The following is a 20,978-nucleotide window of genomic DNA, read 5'->3' on the forward strand; positions in this document are numbered from 1 at the left end:
TTTAACACACTGTCTAGTTTTTTCACAGCTTTCCTTCCAAGGAGCAAGTGTCTTTTAATTCCATAGCTGCAGTCACCATCTGCAGTGATTTTGGAGCACAAGAAAATAAAATCTGTCACTGCTTTCACTTTTTCTCCTTCTAATTGCCATGAAGTGATGGGACTGGATGCCATGGTCTTTGTTTTTTGAATGCTGAGTTTTAAGCCAGCTTTTTCACTCTCCTCTTTCACTCTCATCAAGAGGCTCTTTAGTTTTGTTTGCTTACTGCCGTTAGAGTGGTATCATCTGCATATCTGAGATTCTTGATATTTCTCCCAGTAATCTGGATTCCAGCTTGTGATTCCTCCAGCCCAGTATTTTGCTTGATGTACTCTGCATTTAATTTAAATAAGCAGGGTGACTATACAGCTTTGATGTCTTTCCCAATTTTGAACTAGTCCATTGTTCCATGTCCAGTTCTAACTGTTGTTCCTTGACCTCCATTTTTTTTCAGGAGGCAGGTGAGGTGATCTGGTATTCCCATCTCTTTAAAATTTTTCCTCAGTTTCCTGTGATCCGTATAGTCAAAAGCTTTAGCATAGTCAATGAAATAGAAGTAGATGTTTTTCTGGAATCCCTTTGCTTTCTCTATGATTCAACAAATGTTGGCAATTTGATCTCTGTTTCCTATGCCTTTTCTAAACCCAGTTTGAACATCTGGGAGTTCTCAGTTCATGTACTTAGCTTGAAGGATTCTGAGCATTACCTTCCTAGCATGTAAAATGAGCACAATTGTATAGTAATTTGAACATTTTTTGCATTGCCTTTTTTTTGGGGATTGGGATGAAAACTGACCTTTTCCAGTCCTGTGGCCACTGCTGAGTTTTCCAAATTTGCTGACATATTGAGTGCAGCACTTTAACAGCATCATCTTTTAGGATTGAAATAGATCAGCTGGAATTCCATCACATCCCCTAGCTTTGTTTTATAGTGATGCTTCCTAAGGCACACTTGACTTCACACTCCAGGATTTCTAGCCTCTAGGTGAGTGACCACACCATCGTGGTTATCTGGGTCATTAAGACCTTTTGTGTAGTTCTGTGTATTCTTGCCCTCTCTTCTTAATCTGTTCTGCTTCTGTTAGGTACTTACTTGCCATTTCTATCCTTTATCATGCCCATCCTTGCATGAAATGTTCCCTTGGTATCTCCACTTTTCTTGAAGAGATCTCTAGTCTTTCCCATTCTGTTGTTTTACTCTATGTATTTGCATTGTTCACTTAAGAAGGCTTTTTAAAAAAATCTTTCCTTGTTATTCTCTGGAAGCATTCAATTGCATATATCTTTCCCTTTCTGCCTTGCCTTTCACTTCTCTTCTTTTCTAAGCTATTTGTAAAGGATCCTCAGACCATTACTTTGCCTTCTTGCATTTCTTTTTCTTTGAAATGGTTTTGGTCACCACCTCCTGTACAGTGTTAGGAACCTCCATCCCTAGTTCTTCAGGCACTCTATCAGATATAATCCCTTGAATCTATTTGTAACCTCCACTGTATAATCATAAAGGATTTGATTTAGGTCATACCTGAATTTTCTAGTGATTTCCACTGGTTTATTCAATCTAAGCCTGAATTTTGCAGTAAGGAACTTACAACCTGAGCTACATTCAACTCTCAGTTTTGTCTTTTTCTGTCTGGATAGAGCTTCTCCATCTTCAGCTGCAAAGAATGTAATCAATCTAATTTTGATATTGACCATCTGGTGATGTCCATGTGTGTAGTTGTGTCTTGTGTTGTTGGAAAAGAGTGTTTGCTATCACCAGTGAGTTCTCTTGGCAAAATTCTGTTAGCATTTGCCCTGCTTCATTTTGTACTCCAAGGCCAAACTTGCCTGTTACTCCAGATACTTCTTGACTTTCTACTTTTGCATTCCAACTCCCTATGATGAAAACAACCTCTTTCTGGTGTCAGTTCTAGAAGGTCTTGTACATTTTCATAGAACCATTCAACTTCAGATTTTCAGCATTAGTGGCTGGAGCACAGACTTGGATTTCTGTGGTGTTGAATGGTTTGCCTTGTAAATGAACTGAGAGCATTCTGTTGTTTTTTAGATTGCACACAAATACTGCATTTCAGACTCGTTTTTTGACTATGAGAACTATTCATTTCTTCCAAGTTTTTCTTTCCCACACTAGCAGATATAATGATCATCTGAATTAAATTTGCCTGTCACTAAGTCTCTTCAGTCATGTCCAACTCTTTGTGACCCTGTGGACTCTTACCAGCCAGGCTCCTCTGTCCTTGGGATTCTCCAGGCAAGAATACTGGAGTGGGTTGCCATGCCCTCCTCCAGGGGATCTCCCCAACTCAGGGACTGAACTTGTGTTTCTTATATCTCCTGCATTGGCAGGCCAGTTCTTTACCACTAGCATCAACTGGGAAGCCCTATTCTGGTTCATTTTACTTTAGTGTTTCCTAAAATGTTAATGTTCACTCTTACCATCTCCTGTTTGTCCACGTCCAATTTACTTTGATTCATAGACCTAACATTCCAAGTTCTCATGCAATATTGTTCTTTACAGCATCAGATTTTACTTTTACCACCAGGTGTAACTGCAACTGAGCATCATTTTCCATTTTGGCCTAGCCTCTTAATTCTTTCTGGAGCTCTTCCCAGGAGTATATTGGACACCTTGTGACCTGGGAGGCTCATTTTCTGGTGCCCTATCTTTTTGTCTTTTCACCCTGTTCATGGGGTTCTCCAGGCAAGAATACTGAAGTAGTTTGTCATTCCCTTCTCCAGTGGATCTCATTTTGTCTGAACTCTCCCCTATGAGCCATCCATCTTGGGTGGCCCTGCTTAGCATGCCTTATAGCTTCACTGAATTGTGTAGGCCCTTTATCATCACAAGGCTGTGATCCATGAAGAGGGCAAAGAACATAATCTATCTGATTTTGGTATTGACCATCTGGTGATGTCCAAGTGTAGAGTTATCTCTTGTGTTGCTGGAAAATGGTGTTTGCAAACTCTGGTAGCCTTTGCTCTGCTTCATTTTATTCTCTAGGGCCAAACTTGCCTGTTACTTCAGGTATCTCTTGAATTCCTACTTTTGCATTCCAATCCCCTATAATGAAAAGGACTTTTTATTTTATTTATTTATTTATTTATTTATTTATTTATTTATTTATTTTTTGGTGTTCATTCTAGAAGGTATTTTAGGTCTTCATAGAACCCGTCAACTTTAGCTTCTTCAGCATTAGTGGTTGGGGCATAGACTTGGATTACTGTGATGTCGAATGGTTTGCCTTGAAAACAAACTGGGATCATTATATTGTGTTTGAGATTGCACCCTAGTACTGCATTTCAGAGTCTTTTGTTGATTATGAGGTCTAATCCATTTCTTTTAATGGATTCTTTCCCACTGTAGTAGATATAATGGTCATTTGAATTAAATTCACTCCTGCCCATCCATTTTAGTTCACCAATTCCTAAGATACTGATGGCCAATCTTGCCGTCTCCTAAACTTGACCACATCCAAATTACCCTGATTCATGGACCTAACATTCCAGGTTCCTATGCAACATTGTTCTTTACAACACTGATCACCACCAGACACATCCATAGCTGAGTGTTGGTTCCACTTTGGCCCATGCATTGCATTCTTATTGAAGCTACTGGTAATTGCCCTTCACTCTTCCCCAGTAGCATATTGGACACCTTCCAACCTGTGAAGTTCATCCTCTTGTGTCCTGTATTTTGCCTTTTCATACTATCCATGAGATTCTCCAGGCAATACTACTGGAGTAGTTTTCCATTTCCTTCTCCACTGAACCTTCTCCATGATTTGTCAGAACTCTTCACTATTACCCATCTGTCTTAGGTGGCCCTGCATAGCATGGCCCATAGCTTCACTGCATTACACAAGCCCCAGTGCCATGAAAATGTTGTGATCCACAGTGGGTAACTAAATATTAGATAAATGCTAATCAAACTACAATGAGCTATCACTGCACACTGGTCAGAATGGCCATCATTTTTTAAAAAAATCTACAAACAAAAGCTTTTAAGTTTAATTAGGTTCCATTTGCTTATTTTTGTTTTTATTTCCAATAATCTTGGAGGTGGGTCATAGAGAATCTTACTGTGATTTATATTGGAGAGTGTTTTGCCTATGTTCTCCTCTAGGAGTTTTATAGTTTCTGGTCTTACGTTTAGATCTTTAATCCATTTCTAGTTTATTTTTATGTATGGTGTTAGAAAATGTTCTAGTTTCATTCTTTTACAAGTGATTGATGAGTTTTCCCAGCACCACTTGTTAAAGAGGTTGTCTTTTCTTCCATTGTATATTCTTGCCTCCTTTGCCAAAGATAAGGTGTCCATAGGTACATGGATTTATCTCTGGGCTTTCTATTTTGTTCCATTGATCTATATTTCTGTCTTTGTGCCAGTACTATACTGTCTTGATGACTGTGGTTTTGTAGTAGAGCCTGAAGTCAGGCAGGTTGATTCCTCCAGTTCCATTCTTCTTTCTCAAGATTGCTTTGGATATTTGAGGTTTTTTGTATTTCCATACAAATTGTGAAATTATCTGTTCTAGTTCTGTGAAAAATACCGTTGGTAGCTTGATAGGGATTGCATTGAATCTATAGATTCCTTTGGGTAGTACACTCATTTTCACAATTTGATTCTTCCAATCCTTGAATACGGTATATTTCTCCATCTATTTGTGTCCTCTTTGATTTCTTTCATCAGTGTTTTATAGTTTTCTATATATAGGTATTTTGTTTCTTTAGGTAGATATACTCCTAAGTTTTTTATTCTTCTTGTTCCAATGGTGAATGGTATTGTTTCCTTAATTTCTCTTTCTGTTTTCCCATTGTTAATTTATAGGAATGCAAGGGATTTGTGTGTGTTAATTTTATATCCTGCAACTTTACTGTATTCATTGATTAGCTCTAGTAATTTTCTGATAGAGTCTTTAGGGTTTTCTATGTAGAGGATCATGTCATCTGCAAACAGAGAGAGTTTCACTTCTTCTTTTCCTATCTGGGTTCCTTTTACTTCTTTTTCTGCTCTGATTGCTGTGGCCAACACTTCCAAAACTATGTTGAGTAGTAGTGGTGAGAGTGGGCACCCTTGTCTTGTTCCTGACTTTAGGGGAAATGCTTTCAATTTTTCACCATTGAGGATAATGTTTTCTGTGGGTTTGTCATATATAGCTTTTATTATGTTGAGGTATGTTCCTTCTATTCCTGCTTTCTGGAGAGCTTTTTTTAAAATCACAAATGGATGTTCAATTTTGTCAAAGGCTTTTTCTGCATCTATTGAGATAATCATATGGTTTTTATCTTTCAATTTGTTAATGTGATGTATAATCAAGGTGAAAAGACAGCCTTCAGAATGGGAGAAAATAATAGCAAACACAGCAACAGACAAAGGATTAATATCAAAAATATACAAGCAACTCCTGCAGCTCAATTCCAGAAAAATAAATGACCCAATCAAAAAATGGGTCAAAGAACTAAACGGACATTTCTCCAGAGAAGACATACAGATGGCTAACAAACACATGAAAAAATGCTCAACATCACTCATTATCAGAGAAATGCAAATCAAAACCACAATAAGGTACCATTACACGCCAGTCAGAATGGCTGCTATTCAAAAATCTACAAGCAATAAATGCTGGAGAGGGTGTTGAGAAAAGGAACCCTCTTACACTGTTGGTGGGAATGCAAACTAGTACAGCCACTATGGAGAACAGTGTGGAGATTCTTTAAAAAACTGGAAATAGAACTGCCATATGACCCAGCAATCCCACTCCTGGGCATACACACCGAGGAAACCAGATCTGAGAGAGACACATGTACCCCAATGTTCATCGCAGCACTGTTTATAATAGCCAGGACATGGAAGCAACCTAGATGTCCGTCAGCAGATGAATGGATAAGAAAGCTATGGTACATATACACAGTGGAATATTACTCAGCCATTAAAAAGAATCCATTTGAATCATTTCTAATAAGGTGGATGAAACTGGAGCCCATTATACATAGTGAAGTAAGCCAGAAAGATAAACACCAGTACAGTATACTAACTCATATATATGGAATTTATTTTTTTTTCTTTTTTTATTTTTTTATTAGTTGGAGGCTAATTACTTTACATCATTACAGTAGTTTTTGTTATACATTGAAGTGAATTAGCCATGGATTTACATGTATTCCCCATCCCAGTCCCCCCTCCCACCTCCCTCTCCACCCGATCCCTCTGGGTCTTCCCAGTGCACCAGGCCCGGGCACTTGTCTCATGTACCTGGAATTTAAAAAGATGGTAACGATAACCTTATATACAGGACACAAAAAGAGACACAGATGTATAGAACAGATTTTTGGACTCTGTGGGAGAAGGCAAGGGTGGGATGATCTGGGAGAATAGCATTGAAACATGTATAATATCAAGTTTGAAACAGATCGCCAGCCCAAGTTGGATGCATGAAACAAGTGCTCAGGGCTGGTGCACTGGGAAGATCCAGAGGATGGGATGGGGAGGGAGGTGGGAGGGGAGATCAGGATGGGGAACACATGTAAATCCATGGCTGATTCATGTCAATGTATGACAAAACACACTACAATATTGTAAAGTAATTAGCCTTCAACTAATAAAAATAAATTAAAAAATCTTAAAACAGTAAATGCTAGGGAAGATTTAGAGGAAAGTGAACCCTCCTACTGTTGATGGGTATGTAAATTGGTGTAGCCAACATGCAGAACAGTATGGAGTTTCCTTATAAAACTAAAAATTGAATTATCATATAACCCTGCAAACTCACTCTTTGGCATATACCCTGTGAAAACCATAATTTGAAAAGATACGTGCTCCCCAATGTTCATTGCAGCACCATTTACAATATCCAGGACATAGAATCAACCTAAACGTCCATCAACATAGGAATGGATAAAGATGACGTGGTACATGTACATGATGGAATATAACTCAGCCATAAAATGGAATGAAATAATGCCATTTGCAGAGATGTGAATATACCTAGAGACTTCCCTGGTGGCTCAGATGGTAAAGCGTCTGCCTACAATGAGGGAGACCCAAGTTCAATCCCCACGTTGATAAAATCTCCTGGAGAAGGAAATGGCAACCCACTCCAGTATTCTTGCCTGGAAAATCCCATGGACAGAGAAACCTTATAGGCTACAGTCCATGGGGTTTCAAAGAGTTGGACATGACTGAGCAACTTCAATTTCTTTTCATACAGAGTGAAGAAAGTCAGAAAAAGCAAAATAAATACTACATAATATCACTTATATGTGGAACGTATAAAAATGGTTCAGATTAACTTCTTTGAAAAACAGAAATAGAGATGCAGACATAGAGAAATACTTATGGTTGTTTAGGGGGAAGGGAGGTGAGATGAATTGGGATATTGAGATTGACATATATTGTTTGTACTACATGTAAATAGATAGCTAATGTGAACCTACTGTATAGCACAGAAAACTCTAACCAGTGCTCTGTGGTGATCTAAATGGGAAAGAAAATCTGAAAAAGATGGTCTCTATGTATGTGTATAACTGATTCACTTTGCTGAACAGAAGAAGCTAATACAATATTGTAAAAAACAAATTATACTCCAATAAAATTAACAAGAAAAGTGCTGCAAAATATTCAGTTTCTCAAGCCATGTTTTGTAACATTTCTAAGAGAAAAATGAGTCATTTAGTCAAGAAATATTTATTGTGTAACTTTTGTGCCAAGTATGATGCTAGGCAGCAGAAATCCCATAGCAGATATGACAGACATAGGCCCTTCCCTCACCAAGTTTGCAGTTAAAAAGACTAGTTATTACAAAGATCATACACACACATAAGTGTGCAGTTATATCCAGCAATTAGTGATTGGAAGAAGTCTCAGTTCTGTGAGCACACAAAATCGAAGGACCAACTTGGTCCTAGAAAGTAGGAAAGGGAACAGTCAGGGAAAACTTCCCGAAGGAAGAGTCCTAAGGGGAAGCTGGACAGGAAAGGAGAGAAGGAACAAGAGGCATCAAGAATTCCTTCATTCAATCAGTCGTGAAGTACGTCTTGCCTGCATGCTAAGTCGCTTCAGTTGTGTCTTACTCTGCAACCCACTGGACTGAAGCCCACAAGGCTTCTCTGTCCATGGCATTTTCCAGGCAAGAATACTGGAGTGGATTGCCATTTCTTTCTCCAGAGAATCTTCCCAACCCAAAGATTGAACTGGCATCTCTTATGTCTCCTGTATTGGCAGAGAGTTTCTTCACCACTAGCACTACCTGGGAAGTCCAAGTACTTCTTAGGCATCTGCTATTTACTAGACATTCTTCTAGGTACTAGAGATATAGTGATTTGCATATATTAATTCAGTTAGTCATTTCAGTCACCCTACCAAGTATTACTATTACTGCCCCCATGTTATAGAAGAGGAAGCTGAGGCACAGAGAAGTTATGTTCCCCAGAACCACTCAACTAATAGGTAGCAGAACTGGGATTTGAATTTAGACAGTCTGGCTCCAGAAGTCATGCTCTTAACCACTGTGTTCTACTTCTCTTTTCATGATGCTTGCTTTATAGTGGGAGCTGCTAGGCAATAATAATGGAAATACATATGGTGATTTTAGGTAAAGATAAGACTGATAAATTAAAAGAAGATAATGGAGGAAAGTGAACCCTTCCATACTGTTGGTGGGAATGCAAACTGGCACAACCACTGTAGTATGGAGGTTCCTTAAAAAACTGAACAGAATGGAGGTTCCTTAAAAGTCTGAAAATAGAGCTACCATATGTTCCAGCAACCCATCTCCTGGGTACATATCCAGAGAAAACCATAATTCAAAAATGTACATGCACCCCAATGTTAATTGCAGCACTATTCATAATAGCCACGGAAAAAACCTAAATGTCCATTAACAGAGGAATGGATAAAGAAGATGTGGTACATATATACCATGTAATATTACTTTGCCATAAAAAGAACAAAATAATGCCATTATCAGCAACATGGATGGACCTAGAGATTCTCATAGTGAGTGATGTAAGTCAGACAAAGACAATTATCATATGATATCACTGATATGTGGACTCTAAAAAAAAGGTTACGAATGAGCTTATCTACAAAACCAAAATAGAGTTGCAGATGTAGAAAATAAACTTATAGTTACAAGGATGTAAGGGGGGAGGAGAAATTGAAAGACTGGGATTGAAATGTTCACACTTCTATATATAAAATAGATAATTAATAAAGACCTAATATATAGCACAAAGAACTCTGTTAAGTACTTTGTAATGACCTATATGGGAAAAGAATCTAAAACAAGTGGATATATGTATTTGTATAACACATTCACTTTACTGTACATCTGAAACACAACATTGTAAATCAGTTATACTCCAATAACAATTAAAAAAATAAATAACATTTTAAAAAAGAAGATAAGGGAATAGAGTGGTGGTAGAAGGAGAAATGTTGAACACAGATTGATCAGAAAAGGGTTCTTTTCAGAGATGACACTGAAGTAGAGACCTGAGAAATAGTCAGTCACGTGGTGATCTGGAGAAAGTGTTCCAAGCAGAGGGAACCAGTAAAGTGGTTCTAAAGCAGGAGCACGCTTGGCCTATGACAGAAAGTAGTCAGGAACCTGGCTGATTGAGGGGAACAGTAGTGTATTGAGGAGGTAGACAAAGACAAATGGTATTTTGTAAATCATAGTGAGGAGTATGGGTTTTTATTCTAATTATGATAGGCAGCAGTTGAGAGTTTTTTTTTAAATAACATTTTAGGTTTACTCTTTTATTCAATTTTTAAAAGTTATGTTGGCCTTAGAGCATTCTTATTACTCGTGAAAAATCTGGTTATATTACTATTCTTTTTTTTTCATTTATTTTTATTAGTTGAAAGCTAATTACTTTACAATATTGTAGTGATTTTTCAGTTGAGTTACTCAGTCGTGTCTGACTCTTTGCGACCCCATGGACTGCAGCACACCAGGCTTCCCTGTCCATCACCAACTCCTAGAGCTTGTTCAAACTCATGTCCATCGAGTTGGTGATGACATCCAACCATCTCATTCTCTGTGGTCGCCTTCTCCTCCTGCCTTCAGTCTTTCCAAGCATCAGAGTCTTTCCTAATGAGTCAGTTCCTCATATCAGGTGGCCAAAGTGTTGGAGTTTCAGCTTTAGCATCAGTCTTTCCAGTGAATACTCAGGATTGATTTCCTTTATGGCTGACTGGTTTGATCTTGCAGTCCAAGGGTCTCTCAAGAGACTTCTCCAACACCACAGTTTAAAAGCCTCAAATCTTTGGCGCTCAGCTTTCTTTATGGTCCAATTCTCACATCCATACATGACTACTGGAAAAACCAGAGCTTTGACTAGACAGAAGGTGGCATAAGCCCTCTTGGAGGAGGTCACCATTAGCCCCACCATAGAGCCACTGAGCATACGACACACAAACTAGGGAGTAAAATTATCAAGTTTTTAAAGATCATTTTGACTGCTATGAAAATAAGTTGTACTGGGACAACAATGGAGGCATGAAAACCAGTCAGGAGATTATTGCAAGTATCCAGGAAATAGATGATGGTGACATGGATTGGAGTATACTAGTGGGTATGAAGAAAAATAGACTGATGGTAAACATATTATTGGATTCATAAACTGATATGAATAGGACATGGATGGGATGAGGAGGTACGAAGGTAAAGATAGGGACATCTAAAATGATTCTTGGATATTTAGCCTATGTAATAGTGTAGTGCTATTCACTGAGACAGGAAAGATGGGAAGATAACCATAGGATGTCAGAATTGAAAGGGTCCCACATGTTGCACATGGAAAAACTAAAGAGCAGAAATGTTAATAGATCTGCCTGGGGTCAACCAGTGAGTTAGGGGCAGAGATAGATGATCACATTTTCACACTCTTCCAGAAACTTGTATGTCCTTCATCCCTCCAATTAAACTGCCTAATAAATCATATAATGGGAGGTAGGGGAGAGTAATTGAAGCCTTAACCAAGATTGCCTTTGTAGATGAGAATTGTGGGTGACTAGCAAATAATTTGCATTTGCCTACCTGATTCTGCTAGATATTTTCAAGCAATGTTTCAATTGAGATTCTTGATATATTTTTCTGATTTACAATTCCTTCTTTGCTATATTTTTAATTGGAGGATGATTGCTTTACAATATTGTGTTAGCTTCTGCCATTTATTAAAATTATTCAGCCATAGGAATACATATGTCCTGTCCACTTGAATCTCCACCCCAACTCCCACCCCATCCCACCCCTCTAAGTTGTCACAGAGCATCTGGTTTGAGCTCCCTGCATCATACAGCAAATTCCCACTGGCTCTCTACTTTACAAATGGTAATATATATGTTTCAGTGTTACTCTTTCAATTCGTCCCTCACTTTCCTTCCCTCAGTGTGACCACCAGTCTGTTCTCTATGTATGCATCTTCATTGCTACTCTGCAAATAGGTTCATCAATACCATCTTTCTAGATTCCATATATATCTGTTAGATACAGTATTTGTTTGTCTCCTTCTGACTAACTTCACTCTGTAAAATAGGCTCTAGGTTCATCCATCTTATCAGAATTGACTCAAATGCACTCCTTTTTATGGCTAAGTAATATTCTATTGTATACACATACCAAAACTTCTTTATCCAATCATCTGTGGATGGGCATCTAGGTTGCTTTCATGTCCAAGCTATTGTAAATAGTGCTGTGATGAACACTGAGGTACATGTGTCTTCTTCAATTATGGTCTCCTCAGGGTGTATGTCCACAGTAGTGGGATTGTTGGGTCATATGGTAGCTTCATTCCTAGTTTTTAAGGAATATCCATGCTATTATCCATAGTGGCTGTATAAATTACATTCTCTTCAACAATGCAAGAGAGTTCTATTTTCTCCACAATCTCCCCAGTGTTTATTGTCTTTAGATTTTTTTGATGATGGCCCTTCTGACTGGTGTGAGGTGATACTTCATTGCAGTTTTGATTTATATTTTTCTAATAATGAGCAACATTGAACAACTTTTTATGTGTTTATTAGCTATCTGTATGTCTTCTTTGGAGAAATGTCTGTTTAGGTCTTCTGGCCACTTTTTTTTTTCTGGTATTGAACTGTATGAACTATTTGTATATTTTGGAGATTAATCCTTTGTCAGTTGTTTCATTTGCTATTATTTTCTCTCATTGTAAGAATTGTCTTTTCACTTTGTTTAGTTTCCTTTGCTGTGCAAAACCTTTTAAGTTTAATTAGGACCCACTTGCTTATTTTTGTTTTCATTTCCATTACTCTAGGAAGTTGGTCATAGAAGATATTGCTATGATTTATGTCAGTGAGTGTGCTGCCTATGTTATCCTTATGAGCTTTATATTTTCTGGCTTTATATCTAAATCTTTAACCCATTTTGAGTTTATTTTGTGTATGGTATTAAGTGGTGTTCTTATTTCATTATTTTACATGTAGCTATAAAGAACCACAATTCCCCTGTCTGATTTCATTCTTTTACATATAGCTGTCTGCTTGTTGAAGAGGCTGTCTTTTCACCATAGTATATTCTCTCCACCTTTATCAAAGATAAGGTGCCCAGAGCTGCGTAGGTTTAACTCTGGGCTCTCTATCTTCTTCCATTGGTTTATATTTCTCTTTTTGTGCCAGTAACACACTATCTTGATTACTGTAGCTTTGTAACATTGTCTGGAGTCAGGAATGTTGATTCCTCCAGCTCCATTCTCTTTTCTTAAGATTTCTGTTGCTATTCAGGGTCTTTTGTGTTAAGTGTTAGTCACTCAATCATGTCTGATTCTTTGCAATCTCATGGACTGTAGCCCACCAGCTGATCTGTCCAGGGTATTCTCCAGGCAAGAATACTGGAGTGGGTGGGCATTCTCTTCTCCAAGGAATCTTCCTGACCCTAGGATCAAACTCAGGTCTCCTGCACTGTACACAGATTCTTTGCCATCTGAGCCGTGTGTTTCCATACAAATTGTGAATTTTTTGTTCTAGTTTTGTGAAAAAAATAATATTGGTAGCTTAATAGGGATTACATTGAATCTGTAGATTGCCTTGGGTACTATAGTCATTTTCACAATACTGATTCGTCCAATTCAGGAACATGGTATAACTCTCCATCTATTTATGTTGTCTTTGATTACTTTCATCAGCATTTTATAGTTTTCTGCATACAGGTCTTTTGTCTCTTTAGGTAAGTTTATTCCTATTATTTTATTTTTTCTGTGGCAATGATGAATGTGATTGTTTCTTTAATTTCTCTTTCTGATTTTTCATTGTTAGTGTGTAGGAATTCAAATGATTTCTGTGTATTAATTTTACATCCTGTGATTTTACTACACTCATTGATTAGCTCTAGTAATTTTCTGGTGACATCTTTAGGGTTTTCCATGTATAGTATTGGGCTTCCCTGGTAGCTCAGCTGGTAAAGAATCAGCCTGCAATGCAGGAGACCCTGGTTTGATTCCTGGGTCAGGAAGATCCCCTGGAGAAGGGATAGGCTACCCAGTCCAGTATTTTTGGGCTTTCCTGGTGGCTAGGTGGTAAAGAATCTGCCTGCAGTGTGGGAGACCCTGGTTCGATCCATGAGTTGGGAAGATCTTCTGGAGGAGGGAATGGCAACCCACTCTAGTATTCTTGCCTGGAGAATCCCCATAGACAGATGTGTCTGGCGGGCTACAGTCCATGGGGTCACAAAGAGTCAGACATAACTGAGTGAGTAGGCAAAGCACAGCACATGGATAATATTATGTCATCAGCAAGCAGTGAGTTTTACTACTTTTCCAAACTGGATTTCTTATATATTTTTTCTTCTCTGATTGCTGTGAATAAGACTTCCAAAACTACGTTGAATAGTGGTGGTGAGAATGGGCAGCCTTGTCTTGTTTCTGTTCTTAAAGGAAATGCTTGCATTTTTTCCTCATTGATAATAATGTTTTCTGTGTGTTTGTCGTTAATTGCCTTTATTATGTTGATTTATACTCCTTTTATGCCTACTTTTTGAAGCTTTTTATCATAATGGGTGTTGAATTTTTCAGAAACATTCTCTGCATCTATTGAGATGCTCATATGGTTTTGTCTTTCAATTTGTTAATATGGTGTATCACATTGATTGATTTGCATATACTGAAGAATCCTTGCATCCTTTGGATAAAGCCTACTTGATCATGATAAATGATCATTTTTGTGTGTTGTTGGATTCTGTTTGCTAGGATTTCGTTGAGCATTTTTGCATCTATGTTCATCAGAGTTATTGGCCTTTAATTTTACTTTCTTTTTGTGTCGTCTTTGTGTGGTTGTGGTTTCTGGGTGATGGTGGCCTTGTGGAATGAGTTTTGGAGTTTTCCTTCCTCTGCTGTGTGAAGTTGCTTCAGTTGTGTCTGACTCTTTGCACCCCCATGGACTGTAGCCCACCAGACTCCTCTGTCCATGGGTTTCCCAGGCAAGAATAATGGAGTGGGTTGCCATTTCATTCTCCAGATAATATTCTCAACCCAGGGATCGAAACCATGTCTCTTGTGTCTCCTGCATTGGCAGGAGGGTTATTTTCCATTGTTTCTACCTTGGAAGACCCACATCCTTCATAGTTCTTGACATTAAACACCCAAGGTAGGGAAAGGCTGGAGGGGCCACATTTAATTCCAGAATTTGTGAAGATAACAATGGAATATATTGAGAATTATTGAAATCATACATTTGAATAAGAACAAAATAAATGTTTACTATCCATTAACCTACAGTGCGTGGGGTCACAAAGAGTCACACACAACTGAGCAAATAGAACTTTCACTTTCAACCTATGTTAATATAGAAAACAACTATAAAACGTCTGTATCAACTTCCAAGTGCCAATAACTCAAGAATTAATATAAACCCTTAGTTTCTCTTTTGATCCTATCTAAATTTCTTTTACTTCTCCTGGTTCTGTTGATCTCTACCCTGGAATTGGTTGTCTTATTCAATTCAGTTCAGTCGCTGTCTTGTCCAACTCATTTTGACCCCATGAAACGCAACACGCCAGGCCTCCCTGTCCATAACGAACTCCCAGGGTTCACACAAACTCATGTCCACTGAGAAGGTGAGTCATCCAACCATCTCATCCTCTGTCATCACCTTCTCCTCCTGCCCTCAATCTTTCCCAGCATCAGGGTCTTTTCCAATGAGTCAGCTCTTTGCATCAGGTGGCCAAAGTATTGGAGCTTCAGCTTCAAAATCAGTCCCTCCAATGAGCACTGAGGACTGATCTCCTTTAGGATGGACTGGTTGGATCTCCTTGCAGTCCAAGGGACTCTCAAGAGTCTTCTCCAACACCACAGTTCAAAAGCATCAATTCCTCGATGCTCAGCTTTCTTTATAGTCCAACTCTCACATCCATACATGACTACTGGAAAAACCATAGCCATGACTAGACGTACCTTTGTTGACAAAGTAATGTCTCTACTTTTTAATATGCTGTCTAGCTTGGTCATAACTTTCCTTCAAAGGAGTAGTGAAAGTGAAATTGAATTCACTCAGTCTTGTCCGCCCCTTTGTGGCCCCATGAATTGTAGCCTACCAGGCTTCTCCATCCATGTGATTTTCCAGGCAAGAGTACTGGAGTCGGTTGCCATTTACTTCTCCAAGGGATCTTCCCCACCCAGGGATCAAGACCGGGTCTCCCACATTCTAGGCAGACGCTCTTACCATCTGAGCCACAAGGGAAGGCGCTTGCATGGAGAGTAGATGCTGAACGGCAGGATTATAGATGGAGGTGAAAAGATCCACAGATGAAGTCGGTGTAGGGTACGCTGAGTTTACGGTGTCTGAGGGCAGGTAGCAAGAAAGGGGTGAATTGATCTGAGAAAGAGAGTTGGAAGCACCCAGGTTTTTATGCGAGATTCTTCCATTTCACGGCCACAGCAAACTCAATCCCACCAGGTTCCTACAAGGAGTAAGCGTCTTTTTAATTTCATGGCTGCAATTACCATATGCAGTGATTTTGGAGCCCTAAAAAATAAAGCCAGCCACTGTTTCCACTGCTTCCCCATCTATTTGCCATGATGTAATGGGATCGGATGCCATAATCTTAGTATGATGAATGTTGAGTTTAGGCCAGCTTTTTCACTCTCCTCTTTCAGTTTCATCAAGAGGCTCTTTAGTTCTTCTTCACTTTCTGCCATAAGGGTGGTATCATCTGCATATCTGAGGTTATTGATATTTCTCCCAGCAATCTTGATTCCAGCTTGTGCTTCCAGCCCAGCATTTCTCATGACATACTCTGCATATAAGTTAAATAAGCAGGGTGACAATATACAGCCTAGATGTACTCTTTTTCCTATTTGGAACCAGTTAGTTGTTCTGTGTTCGGTTCTAACTGTTCTTCCTGACCTGCATACAGGTTTCTCAAGAGGCAGGTCAGGTGATCTGGTACTCCCATCTCTTTCAGCATTTTCCACAGTGTATTGTGAGCCACATAGTCAAGGCCTTTGGCATAGTCAATAAAGCAGAAATAGATGTTTTTCTGGAACTCTGTCACTTCTTTTATGATCCAGCGGATGTTTGCAATTTGATCTCTGGTTCCTCTGCCTTTTCTAAAACCAGTTTGAACATCTGGAAGTTTATGGTTCACGTATTGCTGAAGCCTGGCTTGGAGAATTTTGAGCATTACTTTATTAGCGTGTGAGATGAGTGCAATTGTGTGATAGTCTGAGCATTCTTTGGGATTGCCTTTCTTAGGGATTGGAATGGAAACTGACCTTTTCCAGTTCTGTGGCCACTGCTGAGTTTTCCAAATGTGCTGGCATATTGAGTGCATCACTTTCACAGCATCATCTTTCAGGATTTGAAATAACTCAACTGGAATTCCATCACCTCCACTAGCTTTGTTCATAGTGATGCTTCCTAAGGCCACTTGAATTCCCATTCCAGGATGTCTGGCTCTAGGTGAGTGATCACACCATCGTGATTTTCTGGGTCATGGAGATCTTTTTTGTACAGTTCTTCTGTGTATTTTTGCCACCTCTTCTTAATATCTTCTTCTTGTGTTAGGTCCCTACCATTTCTGTCCTTTATTGAGCCCATCTTTGCATGAAATATTCCCTTGGTATCTCTAATTTTCTTGAAGAGATTTCTAGTCTTTCCCATTCTATTGTTTCCTCTATTTCTTTGCATGGATCACTGAGGAAGGCATGCTATTCTTTGGAACTCTGCATTCAAATGGGATTATCTTTCCTTTTCTCTTTGATTTTCACTTCTCTTCTTTTCACAGCTACTTGTAAGGCCTCCACAGACAGTCATTTTGTGTTTTTGCATTTCTTTTTCTTGGGGATGTCTTGATCTGTGTCTTCTGTACAATGTCAATAGTTCATCAGGTACTCTGTCTGTCAGTTCTAGTCCCTTAAATCTATTTCTCACTTTCACTGTATAATCATAAGGGATTTGATTTAGGTCATACCTGAATGGTCTAGTTGTTTTCCACACTTTTTTCAATATAACTCTGAATTTGGCAATAAGGAATTAATTATCTGAGCCACAGTTAGCTCCCTTCTTGTTTTTGCTGACTGTATAGAGCTTCTACATCTTTGGCTGCAAAGAATATAATCAATCTGATTTTGGTGTTGATCATCTGGTGATGTTCATGTGTAGTTTCTTTTCTTGTGTTGTTGGAAGAGTGTGTTTGCTATGACTAGTACATTCTCTTGGCAAAACTCTATTAGCCTTTGCCCTGCTCCATTCTGTACTCCAAGGCCAAATTTGCCTGTTATTGTAGGTGTTTCTTGACTTCCTACTTTTGCATTCCAGTCCCCTATAATGAAAGGACATCTTTTTTGGTTGTTAGTTCTAAAAGGTCTTGTAGGTTTTCATAGAACCATTCAACTTCCGCTTCTTTAGCATTACTGGTCAGGGCGTAGACTTGGATTACTGTGGTATTGAAAGATTTGCCTTGGAAAGGAATGGAGATCATTCTGTCATTTTTGAGATTGCCTCCAAGTACTGCATTTCGGACTCTTTTGTTGACCATGATGGCTACTCCATTTCTTCTAAGGGATTCCTGCCCACAGTAGTAGATATAATGGTCCTCTGAGTTAAATTCCCCCATTCCAGTCCATCTTAGTTCATTGATTCCTAAAATGTTGACATTCACTCTGCCATCTCCTGTTTTACCACTTCAAATTTGCCTTGATTCAAGGACCTAACATTCCAGGTTCTTATGCAATATTATTCTTTACAGCATCGGACCCTGCTTCTATCACCAGCCACATCCACAACTAGGTGTTGTTTTCTCTTTGACTCCATCCTTTCATTTTTTCTGGAGTTATTTCTCCACTGATTTCCAGTAGCATGTTGGGCACCTAGCAACCTTGGAAGTTCATCTTTTAGTGTCCTACTTTTTTGCCTTTTCATACTGTTCATGGGGTTCTCAAGGCAAGAATAGTGAAGTGGTTTTCCATTCCCTTCTCCAGTGGACTGCATTCTGTTAGACCTCTCCACCATGACCCGTGCATCTTGGGTGGCCCCACATGGCATGGCTTAGTTTTGTTGAGTTAGACAAGGCTGTGGTCCATGTGATCAGATTGGCTAGCTGTCTGTGATTATGGTTTCAGTATGTCTGCCTTCTGATGCCCTCTCTCCGCGCCTACCATCTTACTTGGGTTTCTCTTACCTTGGACGTGGGGTATCTCTTCATGGCTGCTCCAGCAAAACGCAGGTGCTGCTCCTTACATTGGACGTGGGGTAGCTCCTCTCGGTTGCTGCTCCTGACCTTGTCTTATTACGTTAGTTCAGTTCAGTTCAGTCATTCAGTCGTGTCCAACTCTTTGTGACCCCATGGACTGCAGCATGCCAGGCCTCCCTGTTCATTGGCAAATCCTGGAGTTTACTCAAATGGATACAGTGGACACATCCAGTGGATGTTGGCAATTTGATCTCTGGTCCCTCTGCCTTTTCTAAATCTAGCATGTACATCTGGAAGTTCTTGGTTCATGTACTGTTAAAAATCAGCCTAAAAGATTTTGAGCATTACCTTGCTAGCATGTGAAAATGAACACAATTGTACAGCAGTTTGAATATTTTTTGGCATTGCCCTTGAAAGGTTGTTGCTGAACCATGAAAAGACTCTGAGATTCTTGGCCTCTGGAGGAGAAGATTCAATCTAGGGCCAGAGACGAGGTTGATCCCTCAGAGCTTTTGTGTAATAAAGTTTTATTCAAGTATAAAGGAGATAGGGAAAGCTTCTGAGATAGACATCAGAAGGGGGCAGAAAGAGTACCCCCCTGCTAGTCTTCAGCTGGATGTTATATAGTCACTAGCAGTCTGTTAATGAAAGAAAGGAATGTCTTAAAACTCAGTATGGCACCAGGGCCCTCATCCATAATATGTATTTTGGGATAATCTTGGCACCAGATGAATCATCCTGGGCCATAAAACAATTGACTTGAATCTTGTAGACAGGCAGATTACCATACAAATAGTTTCATTTACATAGATTAGGGGAACAATGTCTGAATATAACATAATGGTTTGTCAAGTAGGTTCTGAACCATTAGGCAGAATGGACTTCAAGACAGAGTTTGGGGTAAAGGCATAGTACATTAACATAGCTTAAGACAAACATTTCTATAAGAAAAATGTATTGGTTAACTCAAGCTTTGAAAATAGTTAACTTCAGGTGAAACCAGGTATCATTATGGCAACACAGTATTTTAAGAGAAACCTTTTTAAATTTGTATAGAGAAGGGGAAAAAAATATCGATGGTTTGTTTCCTCCTGCCACTTAAAAGAGATAAAAATGTCTGACACGTGCAGCCGATTTCCTCCCTATGGAGACCCCTGGCCTTCCTGCCTGTTACCCTCTCACCCTTCTTCGGGATTAGAATGAAAAATGACCTTTTCCTGTCCTGGCCATTGCTGAATTTTACAAATTCACTTGCATATTGAGTGCAGCACTTTAACAGCACCATCTTTTAGGATTTGAAATAACTCAGCTGGACAGATGAAATTCCATCACATCCACTAACTTTGTTCATAGTCATGCTTCCTAAGGCCCACTTGACTTCACACTCCAGGATGTCTGGCTTTTGGTGAGTGAACACACCATCATGATTATCCGGGTCATTAAGGCCTTTTTTTATTCTGCTCTTTGTATTCTTGCCACTTCTTCTTAATCTCTTCTGCTTCTTTTAGGTCCTTGCCATTTCTGTTGAAGAAGGAATTCATAGGGCCTGGAATCCATCTTAGGCATGTTCATGCTGATCATGTTCGGCCACCTCTCCAATGGACTCTGAACTCTGTGTTTAGTGTCTATGGACATGACAACAGAAGGATAAGACCCCCTCTGGACAGGGGGACCTTGAAGATCTTATCCAGGTTACTCATCGCCTAAGAGAACACATACACTAATCACCCCTTCCTCCAGGCATAAATTAGCTATAAAGTTTTCTGTACCTGTCAGAGTGTAACCTCTGCTTATTGATTATTGGCTAATTGTTTAACTGTCTGAGCACATGGCACATGAGTGATGGGGTTACTGGGATTGTATTTACCCTGCCTTAGTTTATGTAAGTCTCAAGGAATTTGGGGTGGTGGGTTTGGACACGTACACATGGGGTATAAAAGATTTTCACAAATGCTGGTCAGGGTCCTTGGCTAAGAGGAGACTCTGCCTTCAGCCTGCCGGTGTAATAAACTGCACTCCACTATCTGCATTGTCCTTCTAAGTGAGTTTGTTTCCTGGAATGCGTGTCTACAACACTGTCCTTTATTTTCTTGGGCTCCAAAATCACTGTGGACTGTGACTGCAGTCAGGAAATTTAAAGACTCTTGCTCCTTGGAAGAAAAGCTATGACAAGCCTAGACAACATATTAAAAACCAGATACATCACTTTGTCAATAAAGGTCTGTATAGTCAAAGCTATGGTTTTTCTGGCAGTCATGTACAGATGTGAGATTTGGACCACAAGGAAAGCTGA

At 39.2% G+C, this 20,978-nt stretch overlaps 1 long non-coding RNA gene across 2 annotated transcripts in view; it reads left to right on the forward strand.

Moving 5' to 3' along the window:
• Nucleotides 1-20,710, forward strand: part of LOC139033159 (uncharacterized) — a 33,954-nt gene extending 13,244 nt beyond the window's left edge. For both annotated transcript variants that reach the window (XR_011485778.1, XR_011485777.1), the window contains exon 2: nt 20,194-20,710. This is a non-coding gene — a long non-coding RNA (uncharacterized lncRNA). The remainder of the gene's footprint in view (nt 1-20,193) is intronic.
• The last annotated feature ends 268 nt before the right edge of the window (nt 20,711-20,978 follow it).

Source organism: Odocoileus virginianus, chromosome X (genome assembly GCF_023699985.2).
Source record: "Odocoileus virginianus isolate 20LAN1187 ecotype Illinois chromosome X, Ovbor_1.2, whole genome shotgun sequence".
In the NCBI taxonomy this organism is placed as follows: Eukaryota; Metazoa; Chordata; class Mammalia; order Artiodactyla; family Cervidae; genus Odocoileus; species Odocoileus virginianus.